This window comes from Notamacropus eugenii, chromosome 3 (assembly GCF_028372415.1).
Source record: "Notamacropus eugenii isolate mMacEug1 chromosome 3, mMacEug1.pri_v2, whole genome shotgun sequence".
Taxonomy (NCBI): domain Eukaryota; kingdom Metazoa; phylum Chordata; class Mammalia; order Diprotodontia; family Macropodidae; genus Notamacropus; species Notamacropus eugenii.
In genome coordinates, this window is record NC_092874.1 from 159,971,508 (window position 1) to 159,990,877 (window position 19,370).

The window sequence follows — 19,370 nt, forward strand, 5'->3', positions numbered from 1 at the left end:
GGACAGGACAGAAGGCTCCGCTTTTCCTCTCTCTTCTCTCCCCTCCCCCTCTCTCCCCACTTACACTTCTACTTCCAATCTCTTATTGTAAGATCTTTGCCTCCTTGGGAGATTCCTTGCTCCCTCCTAAGGAAGAATTCCCCTGCACTTGTAACTAGACCCTGAAATAAAGCTCAACCCTTGTTCGACTCTGGAACGTCCTTTCTCTCATACGAGCAACCGGTTTGGCCAACCGAAGACGATAGAGGTAAGGGAAGACTCGGGTAGCCCTCAGGCCTCTAGGCTTGGCAAAAATGAAAAGGGGAGTTTGAGAGAAGTGATTAAGGAGGGAATAAATGCAATAAATTTAGTTTCTGACACATTGATTTACTAGTGGAAAATCCATGTGGAGACTCTTAACATACACTTTGAAATCTGATAGTTAGGACAACAATAAGTGATAAAAAAAAATTTAAGTAACTTAGTTTCAACTGTTACTGTTATACTTTAGCTTTCTTTCACAGATAAGTATTAGGCAAAATAGAATCTTGGAGTGTAAATTTCGCATGCTATGTCTATAGATAATCAAAGATCACATCATAATGGTATGATACCTAGCATGTGGGATAATTTACAAAATATTCTCAATTTAAACCATTCTCTATAATGGCAATCACCTAGGTTAAAAAAAAAACAACAAGGTTTTTGAATGTGAAAAGCTTTAAGGATTTTAGTTTGGAGAAATCACACATGTGTAAGAATATAATACATTCACGCTAGTAAAAGTAGTTAAGATAGTAACCTTGAGAGCAGGGGACAAAGTTTGCTACTAGTATTTGTATGTTAACTGAATAATATTGATGTTTAATTGCTTGGATAAACACAGATATTATTTTAATTTCTTTTTTGCCCTCTTTTATTGCTTTTGGCTGTTTGAGATGCACCAGAAAATTCTTGTTTGATATTTTACCACAACTAAATGTTCCCTTTCCAGATATGATACCACACTCTCTTGCATTCATATTCATTCTTCCTCCAATGAGCCATCTCTTTACTTATGTTTATTTAGCTAACCTTTTGTGCCCCAGCTGCAGCAATCTGCCCTCAATCTTCTTGGATAACAAGAGAGCAAGTCTCTTTAGGGATGATTTAATGCAGTTCTATGAATTATCTTGGTGGAAGTAAGAGGCAACAGTGAATGCCTGGGGGCAAATAAGCTCTGGTTTTCTCCTCCAGATTCATAGCTAGCAAAAACCATGAGATTATTAAATCTCCAAGTCCACTGCTAACCTGCATCTCCTAAAGGACAACACAACATGAGGGCATTGTTTCTACAAGCTAGCCAATTTGGATTTTTAATTGCTTATTATAATTAAAAAATATTATATTGTCTTCTTTTCTAAAATTTTCTATTTTACCTATTCCTTTGCCACATCAGAATATTTTAGATTATTCAAGTTAAATACAAATCTAATTCAACCTATCTTTAACATTGTAATAAATATTTTTCCTTTTGACTTTAGACTACAAGGCTATTCAAAGAACAAGTTTCACAATCCACACAGGAAAAACCAAATGGAAAAAGAATATCTTTTGTCTAAGCAATATTATGCAATTTGATGAGCAGCCTAGTGAACTAGAGCAGCAGCACTGGAATCTTGGTCACAGAAGGCAAAGTTAAAATAAACTGGGGCCAGAACTGGAGGAAGGGAGTGGACTGTAGTACACTGGAAATAGCATTGCATATGTACATACATACCTAAATATTATACATACATAAAATATTTCATTTTTGCCTTGTATCCCCTGCACCTAGTATAATTCTATAAAAATAGATGATTAAATGCATTTTCATTCAGCCACTAATAACTATGTGTTCAATTAAGTATTCTACTGATGCTGTTATATGGCTGCTAATCAAAGAATGCCACAGTCTCAAAGTAATTAATATCCTGCATGACTGAAAAAATGGAGAGATCCACAGAGGTTGATAGAACGTAGCAGATTGAAAAGGATGATGCGTACATCATCCAAAAATTGTGTGATTGGAATAGTAGGCTGACCAATAATATAAATAAAATGAGTGATAAGAGGGATATAGCCTAAGAGTTGAGGATCATCTGAAGATTTTAGGTATGAACGTTGAAGAATCACCTCCCTTGATGCAATGAGTTATTCATACCTTTGAGTCAGCTAAGTGGCACCGTGCAAAGAGCACCAGACCTGTACCTGGAGTCAGACAGTCCTGGGTTCAAATGTGATCTCAGATACTTAATATTTGTGTGATCCTGGGCAATTCATTTAACTTCTGTCTTAGTTTCCTTATCCGTAAAATGAGGATAATGACAGCACCTATGTCACAGGTGTGTTGTGAGGATCAAAGGAGAAAATAGAACTTTGAAAACTTTAAAGTGACAATGTGATGTAATGACCAGCTACTATGATATCATAATATATCATAAAGCACTGAAGTTGGCTAATTAAAACAAAATCTCTAAGATTCTCTGGAATAGGACATATTTTATTTTCTGGGCAATTAGCTGAAAATATTTAGAACTTTACAAAATGGCTAGACAGTATCTTCCACTGGACCCCTTCAAGCAAGGATGAGCTGAAGCCAATTCAGACAGGTTCCTTGGAGCTGATTGCTAAAATTCCCCACATTTATTCTAAGGAAAGATACAAATATTGAAAATAAGGACTTTATTTTGTAGACAGTGACAAGGTGATAGAGAAAGCTTTATTTACTTCTGCTTCTTCATAGGCACCTTTTACTTCCACTAATCCCACTTGCCTCCCCAATTTTCCCTTTACTGCTGTCTTCCACGGAATAAACCCCTCTCTCCTTTTTTGTTTATTCAAATTCTATTAATCCTTCCCTGTCTTGCTCTAAATTCCAGACTCACTATGTGCTTTCTCTAATTCCCAACAAAATTCACTTATCTCCCTGTACTCTGAACTACAGCAACATTTTTTAAAGCTGGTAATGTTTTATACAGTTCTTTAATTCTTTCACATTTATTAGTTTTGTTCCCCCAATTAGATTAAACTCCTAGAGGGCAGGTTCCAGTGCTTATAGTTCTGTATTTCCACAAGCAAGTTGGTATTTATTGAGCAGCTACAAAGGAATCACTGTGCTAGACCTTGAGGGCATAGGAAAATGCAGGCACACACATGGTGCTCACAATCAGTTTCCTGACTGCTAATGATCAGACTTAACCAGTCTGCAAACAAGAGTGCTAGCCCACCTAGGTAGGTTTAAATCCCAGCTCTCATACAAAATAGCTGTGGGCAGAGGGAAGTGACAGACTCTTTGAACTTCATTTCCTCCTCTGCTAACAACTGGAATAATAATACTTGCACTAAGTCCATCATAGGATTGCTGTTAACAGTTTCAGAAGCTTATGTGAAGGTCAGCATTTGGCAGACTCGTAGTGTAGGAACTCTGTCTACCAACACAGATCACAACTCTTTGGTGTGCCTAGGGTCACACAGCTAGCAAAAATCAAAGGTGAAATTTGAAGGTCTTCCTCTTTACATGCATTTTATAGCCCTAAAGAGCAATATGAATGTGTTGTCACTGACTACCAAGCATAACACTTTGCAAATAGTAAATGACTTTTTGATGACTTGATTCTTATGACTTTCTAAAAACAGAAAAAAAATTTAAAAGTCCAAATTTCACCTTTACTCAGTGTACCTAATGTGAACAAGTCCTCTCTATTGATCAGTTTCTTGGGTGAAAGGAAATTCTAGTCATGCACATGGGCTAAAGGGAACACATGAAACCTGGGCATAAACCGCACATACACAAACACACACATGTGTGTACATATTACAATTACTCTCTGGCAGACAGCTGGAGATATTTTGCAGTAGTTTCAAGGAATTTAATGATCATAATGTTTTGCTCACTCAGTGTGTTCCTTTGATCAATCTAAACAGAAACAAAACATAATGGTGATTCCCCCAAATAGTAGAAAAATACAACGCATATTGCTTAGTTTTAGTCACAAGACTAACTGTAGTAGTAACAAAACTACTTCTGATTTGCCTCTTCCTGGAAATAATGGTTTAGAACTTATTTGCCTGAAAAGATTATCTTTTTTTTTTTCTTTTAGAAATACAACCATTGAAAAACTGAGTTCATTGTTTGGCCTGAATGCAGGGAAAGTTTATCAAGACTAAAATGTGTCTTTGGTGGAGATGCTTTATCAAATATAAGCATAAAGTCCCAAAGCTGTCTTCACTGAAAATCACAGATTCTGAATTAAAAAAAACACATTTATTTTTCTCAGAAAATTTCTAGAAAGGAAATGATATTAGAGTTGCTTTATAAAGTGTTCATTAGTTCAGAAGTTCCTTGGGAAGGCTCCATATTTAATTGATGTTTGAATTGCTTTCAAAGAGAAAATGTTCTGACAACAATAAAGTCAAAGTCAAAAATCTGATTCATATCTCACCCTACTCTACAATCTACAGGCCTTTCAGTAACACTTAGGATAGGAAAAAAAATAGAGAATATAAAGAACAATAATCAATAAATGTGTAAAAAGTAGTTTTTAATATGTATAGTTCACATAATATTCACATATCTATCATCTTCAAATGTTAACATAGATTTGGCCATTAATTCAGTGATAAATGAATAACAAATGAATACAAATGTTTATGCTTCTGAAGAATCATATATGTGTGTATATATATGTATACATAGATACACATGTATTTGTGTGTGTACATTTAGGAAATGCATTACAGTATAATTGTTCTCAACTTTCTTGGGTGTTTTAAACTATTATGATCAGTTTTCATTGCCATTTATTGCCAGAAAAGAGAATCCATTGTGTGTGTGTGTATGTGTGTGTGTGTGTGTGTGTGTGTGTGTGTGTGTGTGTGTATATTTACATATGCACTGCCTGTATGTATGCATGCATGCAGTGTGTTTGTTGCTATATGTGTAACAAGCAACTCTCAAAAACTACACTCACAGCATACCTTCATCACTTTATAAGCTTAGGCAATTAAGAAAATAACAAATGAAATTTTGATTGAGAGTATTTGCTGATTTCCAAGGTGTAAATTCTCACACTGAGAATTAGCAATCAGTTTTTGTGAGCCTGTGTTTGTATGTATGTGTGCATATATGGAATATTGGTACTGTTTGGGGCATTTGCTTGTATATGCATGCATATATAAACATATATTGCATATACCTACGTAGAGATAACTATACTTTTATGTATGTGTATATATGGATATTGATACATACGTACTCATAAGCAATAAGGTGTAGTGGATACAGACCTGGCCTGAGAAAAAGGAAAACCTATATTCAAATTCCACCTCGGATATACTAGCTCTGTGACTGAATAAGCCACATAACCTGAACGTCCCTGGCTACTCTACAACCCTATAAAAGCTCCAAAACAGATGCTTATCTATGTTGGTGGAGCGACTTTCCTCACTGAACATTCACTACACCAATGACATCACTGCTCAAGAAGAAAAAAAAAAGGATAGATAGATAGAAACATATATACACACATACCCATTTAATTTTAACAGCTCATGAGAGCGAATTTAGTTATGACATATTCTGGATTCAGAACCACAGCTTTGGATTACAACCAATATTCTCATTATTAAACATTCAAGTATAATAGAGTCACTACGAAGTATCCTGTCTCCTAACCTGCCCCACTGATATATGGAAAGCATTATATAGAACTCATAAGAAAATTATTTATGAAGAGAATTTTTCCTTTTCAATTAAAAGAATATTACTTTAAGTGGTATGAGAAAGCTGAATCATACTCAGAAACTGCTAGTACAACTAACTGAGTAAAGGACTGAAGGTATGGTCTTCCATGAAAGTCTCTTTTGAATTGTGAGAAAATTCTTTAAGAACACAAAAAATCTGATGTGTTCTAAGTGTTCTTATTCGAAATTATTTTTTTTCTTGAAAATCAATGAAATCAAGTAAAAACACCACAACACAAAGACCTAATACAAATTTTATATTGTCACTGAGGTCACATACACACACACAATATATATATATATATTTAAATCAATTTAATCACCTCTGATTTACCATTTTAAATAGCTTTTGTGTCAAGAATATATATTTAGGAAAATGTAATTACATGGAATCTGTGCCATTACTAAAAATCTATTCTTAAAGGTACCTAACACACACATAATCATTATTTTGTGGCAGCATGTCATTTTATAACTGCAGGCACATATGTGTATGTGTGCTTGTATATACATTACACATATTTTTCTTCTCCTTGAGAAATCTAGAGTCAGTCCATTTGCCTGATTCTTCTTTTAACTATATCCCATGGTGTAATATCTGTTTGACAGCTGCTCTCAGTCAAGGTTTATTTAACTATCAGGAAGCTGTCACAACAAACATATTAGCCTACAACTTAAAGAGATAGTATCTCTATTTGAAGGAAATCAGTAGCCTCAGAGAGTAGAAAGTTATTTTTACCCCTTCTTATTTTTATTACCTGACTCAAACAGCTAAAAAAATCAAAATAGGAATGAGAATTTTAAAGGATATGAAATAGTAAATATATTTCCAGCCCAGGAACCACAGTGCAATTTAATTTTTCTCAATGTTTTTGATTTTTTTTTTAATTTTGATATTTCTATCTTAGGCAATACATTACAGCATTACAGTATAATTGTTCTGAACTTCCTTGGGTGTGTTAAACTATTATGATCCGTTTTCATTGCCATATATTGCCAGAGTAGAAACTCTATTGTGTCACTGTATTCCACTCTAATAGTTTAAAAATGCTGAGTTTTTTAATTAAGTACAAAAAAATGAAAATGATAAAATGATGGAGGGGATGCAGGAAAACAGGGGCATATATATATATATATATATATATATATAGAGAGAGAGAGAGAGAGAGAGAGAGAGAGAGAGAGAGAGAGAGAGAAAGAGAGAAAGAAAGAATGAATATAACTTGGAAATATGTCCCCAAAGACACAAAAATCTACCCTTGACCCAACAATACAAAAGTACTAGGCTGGTACTCCAAAGAGATCAAAGAAAGAAGAAAAGGATCAATATGTACAAAGATATGTGTGATGTGGCAAAAACAAAAAAAACTACAAACAACATACCCTCCCCCCATTATTAAAGCGGATCCCCATCAAATCATTACATGTGAATATAAAGAAAATCTACCGTGCCATAAGAAACGATGAAATGATCACTTCAGAGAAAGCTAGGAAGATTGTTATTAAGTGATGCAGAGTGAAATGAGCAGAACCAAGAGAAGAATTTATACAATAACAACATTGCAAATTGAAAGGCTTAAGAAGTCTGATCAACTCAAAAAACAATCAAGATGCCAAAGGACCAACGACAAAGTTTCCTTACCATCTCCTGAAAGTAAAACGATAGATAGATTCAAGGTGGAGAATGACACATATAGTTTTGGACATGGTCAATGAAGGAATTTTTCGTTTTGCTTGAATATGCATCATTGTTAAAAAATTTTTGTTTCTCTAATTTTTTTTTTAATGGGGGATGTGGGAGGGAAAGAAAATAAAGGCTTATTTAACTGAAAAACTGGATTCAATTAAATTTTAAAAAAATATTCCAAGGGCTTTTTATAAAAAGACAGTTCTCTCTTCTTAAAGCACTCAACACACACACACACACACACACACACACACACACACACACACATAATTTCAGCTAGAAGTAGGTTTTTTTGTCATTACTTCCAGTTAGCATTTCAATTTTCATTGGGCATAATATGTTATAAAATTTTCAATAAACAGTTTTATATTAAGATTTATAAATAAATGCTTTTACTCAATTAAGTTGATCTTAAGAAAGGTAAGTCATTGTATCACCAAAGTATGCATAAAGGCATAAAAGTTCTAAAAATAAAATCATGCAATTGAACTTGTTATTTGGAACCAAAGTCTTTAAAAAAAAAAGCTTCAAGAAATTTAACATTAATTTAATATAAATTGGCCAAATTAAACCATAAAGATCTATTTTAATCTTTTAAAAATTATTCTGAACTTAAAAACATGAAAAAATCATATTGTGATATACAAGAAAAGAAATAAAAAAGAGGATAGATGAATCTATGAATCTTTATTATGCACATCTTGTAATTCTTTTTAACGAATATTATAAACTTAACATGTTACTTTCAAAGCTTTTTTTTTTGTTTGTCCATGTTTCTTTTTAAACTTTATTCTGTTCTGTGCATTTTCTCAATTTTTTAATGGCTCTCTTCTCTTTTTATTTTTAGAAACTATTATTAGCTTTTCTCTATCTCTACCCTCAGATAAAAGGGAAATCAGAATTCCTGCAACAAATAATCTGAGTCAAGAGAAAAAGAAGATAAAAAACCAAGACAATTAAAATGAAATATAGTATTGATTTTTTTTTTTGGTTCAGTCCTGGGTTATTTTCCCCTGCAAGGGAACTCTCATTTTGAGAACAGATTCATCATTATAGGACTCACTACTCTTCTATAATCTAATGTCTCAGAGAGTTGCCTAAAACTCCCACTCTTAGACACAAAGAGTGCCATCAAACCCCACCCATATGATAAAAACTAAATCAATCATGATTGAAAGGGATGGAAAAGAAAATATTGTAAGAATGAATGACTCAGATAGGCATATTTCATACTTCAGTTTTTTATTCTCACTTAGAAAGGACTTTGCTTTAGAATTAGATAATTTGTGAAAAGCTATAAGAAAATTAAATGAAAAGACGATTACACAGATATCTCATGCATAGTTTTCCTTTCTCTACTCAGAACTGAGTGATAAGGACAAATAGTTTCTGGTTTTTAAGAAATGAAGAAGATAAGAATAAGGATAAAATATTAAAATTCTGTGATTAATTTCCTTTTAGAAATTACTAAGCCTGTTAGGTTTTGACAGGAGTATACTAATAAAAATTTAACACCTAGCTCTCCCCTCAAAAAAGTACATACATGTGTAACAGCAATGACCCTAACCTACACAAGAGGGTCTGTTGTACAGGTTCTTAGATCTGCTTTTCTAGAAGGAAAGCAACTTTTGAGGGGTTGACAATGTACTTTAATCAATCACATATATCATTCTCTTAGTTCAGGGGAAAAAGTCAGCAACTTGAACTTCAGAGAAAATACAGGGAAATAAGGATCAAAAGACAGGGCTTCCAACTGTCTGACCACAAGTGATACATACATCACGAATCAATAGACAGATCCAACTGATCAATACACATACGTATATGGTTACCAGAGAGAGAAGTATCACTATCTGGGTTTTCAAAGTCCGGGGGCTCCTTAGTGGCTACCCAGAGTCTCATCTGACACACCAACCTTCCAGTGAGTAAGCCCTAAAACAAAACCTGGCCTCAAAGTATTTATACACTTTTCAGAGCCAGAGGGCATTCATTACAACCTTTGAGAACCAGTGCCTCATTAGAAATTAACAAAAGGTGCACACCTTCCTACAAAACAAATCTCCCATAATCAAACTTCCCTTAATGGGCAGAGCATTGATGGGTGGAGAAGATCTTTAATTCTCATTAACATAATTAACATTAAAACATGACGTACTTTTAAGTTTATTTGCATTACTAACATTGTCTCTATCACAGTCTTTGCTAATTTAACAACAAGATCATATAATCTAATTCCAGCTATCTCCATCACACCTCCTACACATTCAATTTTGTTAATTCTAGAAAGGGTAGATAGATAGAAAAGACCTAGAAACAAGATTTCAAATATGCAGATGAATAGGCAAGAAGCATATGATAAAAACTGGCCAAGTGAGAAGGAATCTACAATTTGAAATCTTTAGCAATGCACAATTTGGTAAGACAATCTTTAAGAAATATGAAAGAAAACTTTTGATGCCAAGACAGCTGAGTGAGGAAGGAACCCTTTGAGGCCCTCCCAAACTCCCCTCCAAACAACTAGAAAAACAGCCTCAGAATTGATGTAGGATCAGGGAAGCAGCTTACCAGCCAGGGAAGGGAAAGTCTGTCTCACTGGAATAGGAAAGGAGTGAGGTCCAAGAGCAGTAGCAGTAGTAGTAGCAGCAGCAGCAGCAGCAGCAGCAGCAGCGAGCCTCACAGCAAGGGGCCTGCAGCAAGGCTCTAAGCCAGTGGTATTTCACCAGCAAGGTCCCACCCACCTGCAAACCAGCAACCCCCTTGGCAAATGAGCAGTCTGTGCATCCCAGAAAGGCCTCACACCAGTGACTACACTCCCAGCACAAACCACCAGGGAGGCCTTGATTCCACTGATGATCAGTAGAGAAGCCCAGCCCTGGGGCTGGCCCAAAGAAAGACCCCATCCCTGGGGCCTAGCAGCAGAAAGAACCTGTTTCTATAGCAACCCAGAAGCAAGGCACCACCCTTTGGGCAGATCAGCAACAAAGGCACTCCTCCAGGGCCTGCTAGCACAGAGGCCTTGTTTCCAGAGCAATTTAGGGGCAGGGCCCCATCCCTGAGGCTGGCTGACCAGCAGCAAGATCCTTCTTCTAAGGCCAGGCATCAGAAAGACCCTGTTACAACAGCAGCCCAGCAGCAAGCCCTCCATACTCCCTTCTCCTAATGTCCCCTCCCCATGGGTCAGCAGCTGAACACCATACCCTGGAGAGGCCAGCAGGGAGACCCACCCCTAAGCAGAAGTTGGAAGGGAAGCCTATCTTCCAGAGAAGGCAAGCATCTAAACCCTGAAGCCGAATAGTCACCAGCAAGATCCAGAGACCACCTGCAAAAAACTTGAGATAGTACAACTCTCACATAAAATTACCCCCCCACACACAGAAAATAACAGAAAAAATGAGCAAAAAAAAAAAAAAAAAAGCTTGACTAGAAAGCAGGGGTAGCAATCATGATCTCAGAGAAAGCAAAAGCAAAATAGATCTAGTTAAAAAATATAAAGAATGAAACCATATCTTGTTGAAAGCTACCATGAACAATGAACTCATATCAACACTAAACATATAGGCACTAAATGGCATACCAGCTAAATTTTTGAAGAAACTGAATGACTTACAGGAATAAATAGATAGTAAAACTATACTAGTGGGGGACCTCAACTTTTCCCTCTCAAAATAAATTGATAAATCTAACCAAAAAATAAAGAAGTTAAGAAGGTGAATAAAATTCTGGAAAAGTTAGATATGATAGACCTCTGGAGAGCACTGAATGGGAGTAGAAAGGAATTTACCTTTTTCTCAGCCATACATGGTACCTATACAAAAACTGACCATATATTAGGACATAAAAACCTCACACCCAAATGCAGAAAAGCAGAAATAGCAAATGCATCCTCTTCAGATAATAATGTAATAAAAATTGCATTCAATAATGGACCATGGAAAGAGAAATTTAAAATTGATTAGAAATGAAATAATTTAATCCTAAAAAACAAGTGAGTCAAAGAACAAATCATAGAAACAACTGAAAATTTCATTTGAAAAAATGACAAAGTAACATAGCAAAATGTATGGGATACAGCCAAAGCAGTACTTAGGAGAAAACAAACATCTCTTATTTCTTACATCAAAAAAATAGAGAAAAAGCAGATCAATGAAATGGAAATGCAACCAAAAAACAACAAATTAAAAATCCTACAAACCAAAAGAGGGATTTAAAAACAGAAGGCAAACCACTGAACTATTAAATAAAATTAAAGGGTGGTTTCATGAAAAAAAAATCAATGACATAGATAAACCATTGGTTAATGTGATTAAGAAAATAAAACCAAAGTGCTGGTTTCAAAAATGAAAGGGGTGGTAGCCAAGATGGTGGAGTAATAGCACGGACTTGCTAGTGTTCTCCCCCCAAGCCCAGCCAAATACCTGTAAAAAAATGACTTTCAACAAATTCTGTAGTTGCAGAACCCCACGTGACTGAGTGAAGCAAATCTCCAGCCCAAGATAGCCTGGAAGGTAACCAGGAAGTGTCTATCACCCCACGATGGGAGCAGAGCGCAGTTCAGTGTGGGTTGCGTGTACGCAAAGGGGACCTGAGAAGGCCCTGGAGGGGACTGAATCTCTCGCACCTGTAGAGGTTTACAGACTTCACAACCCCAAAAGACTGAGGACAAATTGGTAGGTCAGTGGAAAAAAACACTTGTGGGACATGTGAGAGAGAGTAGAGTGGTCTGGCCCCAAGCCCAGGGCAGCAGAGGGCTAAGAGGACTGAGTAACCCATGGCAGCCACAGAAGCAGCAGGGGCAGCAGTAGCTACTGTTTCTGGAGCTGTAGGCCCATAGATTGCAGGGGGACCAAACAGCTGACAGTATACCTTCCATCCCCACTGGAAGCAGAGAACTACCTTGACAAAGAGCTCAAAAATAAAGTAAATGACTGGGGAAATGAACAAAAACCAGAAAAAGAATCAGCTTATAGATTGTTACTTTGGTGACAAGAAAGACCAAAACATTCAAACAGAAGACAACAAAGTCAAAGGTCCTCCATCCAAAGCCTCCAAGAAAAATATGAATTGACCTCAGGCCATGAAAGAGCTCAAAAAGGATTTTGAAAATCAAGTAAGAGAGGTGGAGGAAAAATTGGGAAGACAAATGAGAGTGACACAAGAAAATTATCAAAAACGAGTCAATTGCTTGCTAAAGGAGATGCAAAAAAAATGCTGAAGAAAGTAATACTTTAAAAAATAGACTAATTCAAATGACAAATGAGATCCAAAAAGCCAGTGAGGAGAAGAATGTTTTAAAAAGCAGAATTGACCAGATGGAAAAGGATGTCCAAAAGCTCACTGAAGAAAATAATTGCTTAAAGATTAGAATGGAGTACATGGAAACCAATGACTTTATGAAAAATCAAATAATTACAAAACAAAACCAGAGGAACGAAAAAATAGCAGACAATGTGAAATATCTCACTGGAAAAACAATTGACCTGGAAAATGAATCCAGGAGAGACAATTTAAACATTATGGGACTACTTGAAAGCCATGATTAAAAAGAGTCTAGACATCATCTTTCATGAAATTATCAAGAAAAACTGCCCTGATATTCTAGAATCAGAGGGTAAAATAAATATTAAAAGAATACACCAATTGCCCCCTGAAACAGATTACAAAAGGAAAACTCCTAGGAATATTGTAATCAAATTTCAGAAAATATTGAGAAAATATTGCAAGCAGCCAGAAAGAAACAATTTGAGTATTGGCGAAATACAATCAGGATAACACAAGATCTAGCAGCTTCAAAATTAAGAGATCACAGGGCCTGGAATATGATATTCCAGAAGTCAAAGGAACTAAGATTAAAACCAAGAATCACCTACCCAGCAAAACTGAGTATAATACTTCAGGGGGAAAAATGGTCATTCAATGAAATTGAAGATTTTCAAGCACTCTTAATGAAAAGATCAGAGCTGAATAGAAAATTTGACTTTCAAACACAAGAATCAAGAAAAGCATGAAAAGGTAAACAGGAAAGAAAAATCATAAGGGACTTACTAAAGTTGAATGTTTACATTTCTATATGGAAAGATAATATTTGTAACTCTTGAGACTTTTCTCAGTATTAGGGTAGTTGGAGGGATTATATATATATATATATATATATAGGCACAGAGTGAGTTGAATAGGAAGGTATGATATCTAAAAAAATAAAATTAAGGGGTGAGAGAGGAATATATTGGGAAGAGAAAGGGTGATATAGAAAGGGGCAAATTATCTCACATAAAAGAAGCAAGAAAAAACTTTTCAGTGGAGGGGAAGAAGGGTAGGTAAGAGGGAAAAAGTGAACCTTACTCTCATCACATTTGGTTTGAGGAGGGAATGACATGCACACTCAATGTGCTATGAAAATCTATCTTACGCTACAGGAAAGTAGGGGAGTGTGAGGGGGATGATAGAAGCAAGGAAAAATGGGAGGAGAGGGTAATTAGAAGTAAACACTTTTGAGGAGAGATAGTGTCAAAAGAGATAATAGAATAAGTGAGGGTCAGGATAGAATGGAGGGAAACATAGATACTCTTTCACAACATGACTTTTATGGAAGTTTTTTGCATAACTACAAATGTACAACATATCGAATTGCTTGCCTTCTCATTGGGATGGGTGGCGAGGGAGGAAGAGAGAGAAGTTGGAACTTAAAAACTTTTAAAACTAATGTTAAAAGTTTTTACATGCAACTGGGAAATAACACATACAGGTAATGGGACACAGAAATCTATCTCACCCTACAAGAATATAGAGGAGATGGTTATAAGGAAGGGAGAGAAGTGACAGAAGAGAGGGAAGATTGGGGAAAGGTTCAAGCTGTCTTGGGGTGGGCAGAGAGGAGAGATGGAGAGAAAATTTGGAACTCCAAATCTTATGGAAATGAATGCTGGAAATTAAAAATAAATTAATTTAAAATTTTTTTTAAAAATGAAAGGGTAAATTCACTACCAAATGATGATGAAATTAAGACAACTGTTAGGACATATTTTGTTCAATTATATGCCAATAAATTTGACAATCTAAATGAATGAATATCTGCAAAAATGTAAATTACCCAGATTAACAGAAAAAGAAATGAAACAAATAACCCAATCTTAGAAAAAGAAATTGAACAAGTCATTCAATGAACTTACTAAGAAAAATTCCCCAGGACTAGATGGATCTACAAGCAAATTCTTCCAAACATTTAAAGAGAACAATTAATCCCAATATTACAGAAACTATTTGGAAAAATAGACAAAGTAATCCTACTAAGCTCCTTTTATGACACAAATATGGTGCTGATACCCAAAAGAGGAAGAGCCAAAATGAAGAAAGAAAAGTATAATTTCTCTAATGAATATTGATGCAAAAATTTCAAATAAAATACTTGCAAAAAACATTAAAAAACATATTACAAGGATAATACAATATGACCAGGTAGGATCCATACCAGGAATGCAGGGTTGGTTCAATATTAGGAAAACTATCAGCATAATTAACTATATCAATAACAAAACCAACAGAAATCACATGATTATCTCAACAGGATGTAGAAAAAGCCTTTGACAAAATACAGCACCTATTAAAAACTTATTAGTTTCCTATTAAAAACACTAGATAGCACAGAAATCAATGGAACTTTCCTTTAAATAAGTAATATTCATCTAAAACCATCAGCAAGCATTTTCTGTAGTGGGGATAAGCTAGAAGATAAACTACAATCAGGGGGTGAAGCAGGGATGTCCATTATCACCTCTATTATTTAATAGTATGCTGCTGGAAAGGTTAGCTATAGTAATAAGAAAAAGAAATTAATTAGAATAGGCAATGAAGAAACAAAATTATAACTCTTTGCAGAAGATATGATGCTATAGAGAATCCACTACAAAAACTACTTGAAATTATTAACAGCTTTAGAAAATTTGCAGAATATGAAAAAAACCATGAAAACATCAGTATTTCTATGTACTACCATGGAGCCCAGCAGGAAAAGATAGAAAGAGAAATTCTATTTTAAAAACCATAGACAATATAAAATACTTGGGAGTCTACCAGCCAAGATAAACTCGGGAACTATATGAACACAAGTATAAAATACTTTTGACACAAATAAAGTCAGATCTAAACAACTGGAAAAATATTAATTGTTCATGAGTAGGAAGAGTCAATCTTATGAAAAATGATAATCCTATCTAAAGCAATCTGTTTATTTAGTGCCTTGCCAAACTATCAAAAATTATTTTATAGAGCTAGAAAAAATAATAACATTCAACTGGAAGAACAGAAGGGAATTAATGAAAAAAAAATGTGAAAGTAGGTGATCTAACCACACCAGATATCAAACTGTATTATAAAACAGTAATCATCAAAGCTCTAGTACTGGCTAAGAAGTACAGTGGTGGATCAGTGGAAGAGCTTAGGTAGAAATTACATTATAGTAAATGACCATAGTAATTTAGTATATGATGAACCCAAAGATACAAGCTTTTGGAACAAAAAAATCATTATTTAATTAAAATTGCTGGGAAAACTGGAAAACAGTTTAACAAAAACTATGTAGTCTAACATCTCATACCATAAACCAAGAAAAGGTCAAAATGTGTGCATGATTTACACGTAAAGGGAGATGCCCTAAGCAAATTAAGAGAATATGGAATAGTTTACTGTCAGATTTATGGACAAGGGAAGAATTTAGGACCAAAGAAGATATTGAGAGCATTACAAAATGTAAAATAGATAATTTCAACTATATAAAATTTTAAAGCTTTTACATAAACAAAACCAATACAAACAAAATTATAAGGAAAAGAGAAAACTGGAAAAAATATGCAAGAAGTATCTCTGATAAAAGCCTCATTTCCTCAAATATATAGAGAACTGAGTCAAGTTTATAAAAATATAAGCCATTCCCCAATTGCTAAATGGTCAAATTATAGGAACAAGCAGTTGTCAGACAAAGAAATCAAATCTATCTATAGTCCTATGAAAAAATACTCTAAATAACTATTGATCAGAGAAATGCAAATTAAAACAACTCTAAAGTACCACCTCACATCTATCAGAGTCACTAATATGACAAAAAAAGTGAAATGTTGGATACTGGAAGGAATGTGGGAAAATTGGGATACTATTGATGGAGTTGTGAACTGATCCAACCATTCTGGAGAGCAATTTGGAATGCACAAAGGGCTATCAAACTGTTCATACCATTTGATCCAGCAAAATCCCTGCTATGTATATATCCCAAAGATGTCCAAAAAAGGGGAAAAAAGAACACTTTTTGCAAAAAAAAAAAAAAAAAAATTCCTATAGTAGCTCTTTTTTGTGGTCACTAAGAATTGTATATCAAAGGGATGCCTATCAATTGGGGAATGGCTAACCAAGCTGTGGTGTATAATTGTAATGGAATATTACTGTATTAAAAAAAAAAAGTAACAAGCAGGATGAGTTCAGAAAAACCTGGAAAGATTTACACGAACTGATGCATAATGAAATGAACAAAACCAGGAGAATATCATACACGCTTAACAGCAATATTGTTTGATGAAGAACTGTGAATGACTTATTTATTCTCAGCAATACAAAGATCCAAGACAATCCCAAAGAATAAATGATGAAAGATACTATCTGCCTCCAGAGAAAGAATTGATATTGATTGAATACAGGCTGAAGAACGTTATTTTTCACTTCCTTTCTTTCATTTTTTGACTCTATTAGAGTCTTCTTGTACAAAATGACTAATAACTGAAATGTTTTACATAACTGCACATATATAACCTATATCTGATGGCTCACCATCTCAGGGATGGGGTAGGAAAAGGGAGGATAAAAGCTAGAACTCAAAATTTTAAATAAAAATGTTTTAAAAATTGAAAAAAAGAAATATGAAAAAATCATGAAGCAGCGGGTAAAACATGAATTAATCATCACTGTTCTGAATGAATTAAAACAGACTTTCATACCCCCTCCCATTATTAGTCATTCTGTCACTGTTCTTGGTGACCCATTTAGAAGATACCTCGATACGAATTTAAATGAGATTGTTTTTAAATGAGCCGTTCACTGAGACTTGAAAGCTTAAAGATGATCCAGCTAAATCCGTTACTCAGAGATGACTCAGCAGCCTCCCACAGCCTGGCACACTCCTTATTCCCTCACATCTTTCTTACTTTGCAAAGTAAGCACAGATTGATTTCCTTATTCAGGAAACAGGAGAATTTGAGGACATTCAAACCAAAAGAATCCATGCTACCTGAATCAGGTAGGAGAGAGTAATAAAGAATCTTTTATGAAAGTGTTGGAATTCTGACGCTTAGGTGTAACTCACTGCCTTCCCTGCCTCACCCCAACCCCTTCCCTCACCGGGGTTCCTGAGATACTCTTATAGAAGTAATTATGTTAGAAGAGCATGATGAAATTGGAGTCAGAATAGTTGAATGAGAGACATCGTTTTGTCACTTACTAGCTGGGACCTTAAAAACATCGCTTCCACTTTCTGAACCTCAGTTTTCTCCTGTGTAAGATGAGAGGCTTTGACTACATCAGACTAGATAAAAAACTGTTTTTGTGTATCATGGACCCCCCTTTGACTGTCTGTTGAAGCCTATGTACTCTTCCTCAGAATAATTTTTTAAATGTATGATATAAAATACAAAGGATTACAGAGGAAATTACTTATGTTGAAATGATTATCAAGTGTTGTTCATGGACCCTAGATTAAGAACCTCTGAACTAGAAGGCCTCTAAAGTTAGTTTCAGTTCTCCTCCTCTGAGATTCTGAGTCTTCTCATGGGCATCTATCTCTCCTTTTCATTCCTTTCAGATTATTCACCAAAGATATTTTCTTCCTACAATAATCACAGGATAGAATCTTTAAATTCTTTAATTTTAAATTTAATTATATTTTAAAAATTAATCTTCACAGTAGATAGGAAATGAGTTTGAATGATGTTGTCTATCTTACTGAGTCTTTACATGCTGAAAATTTAATGCATGCAAGGGAGGTGTACCCTCTGCTCCTAGAATCATAGAAACAGAATTGAAAAGTCTCCTTGAAAATGATATAGTTAAATCTCCTATTTAACATGTTTAAACAGTAGCAGCCACAGGGAGTTTACTACTTGACAGTAATGTCAACTTGACATTGCTACTTTTCAATAACCTCCTCTTGTTGTTTTTGTTGTTCTGTTGTTTTGGTCCAGTTGGACTCTGTAAATCCATTTGAGGTTTTCTTGAAAAAAGATACTGGAGTGGTTTGCTATTTCCTTCTCCAGTTCATTTTACAGATGAAGAAACGGAGGCAAACAGAGTTGCCAAGGATTACACAGCTACCAAGTGTCTAAGGCCATATTTGAACTTGAAAGGATGAATCCTTTTGACTTTAGGGCCTGAACTCAATCCATTGTGCCACTTAGCTGCCCCTGGTAATGATACTACCTTACATTAGTATGTTGGTATTATGCCTTCTAGTTTGAAAAGTGTTTTGATATCTCTTTCTTTATTTGTTGTAACATACGTACAAATGACATTTGGTAACAAAAGGCAGTCCTATTGACAGTAGACATCAAACCTCCTAGTCCCCAGTCTTCCAGAGAACAGTCCAAGGGAGAACAATCATTGCTAAAAGTCACCACTAGGCATCCTTCCCTTCTCTCTCTCTCTGACCAGGCCCTCTCTCTAATGGGTAAAACAAAAGTGGACCAACACCACCTGCTTCTGCTGAAGGTGGCCAACTCAACCCACCTTGCCCAACTGGCCAGTTTCCACCAAGGGCAGGATGCCCATTATCAGCTAGATGCCTATTTTACATCTCCCCTGTGCTAGATATAGATACTTCCCAGATCCCCACTCCACTCCAACTTTGGGACCCACTATCCTCTTGTTGAGCACCATCTGTCTTACCCTTGCTCAACAAAGTCATCAAGGT

The 19,370-nt window shown here is 35.2% G+C and overlaps 1 protein-coding gene across 8 annotated transcripts in view; it reads right to left on the reverse strand.

Moving 5' to 3' along the window:
* Nucleotides 1-19,370, reverse strand: part of CACNA2D1 (calcium voltage-gated channel auxiliary subunit alpha2delta 1) — a 691,308-nt gene that overhangs the window by 581,320 nt on the left and 90,618 nt on the right. The window lies entirely within an intron of this gene.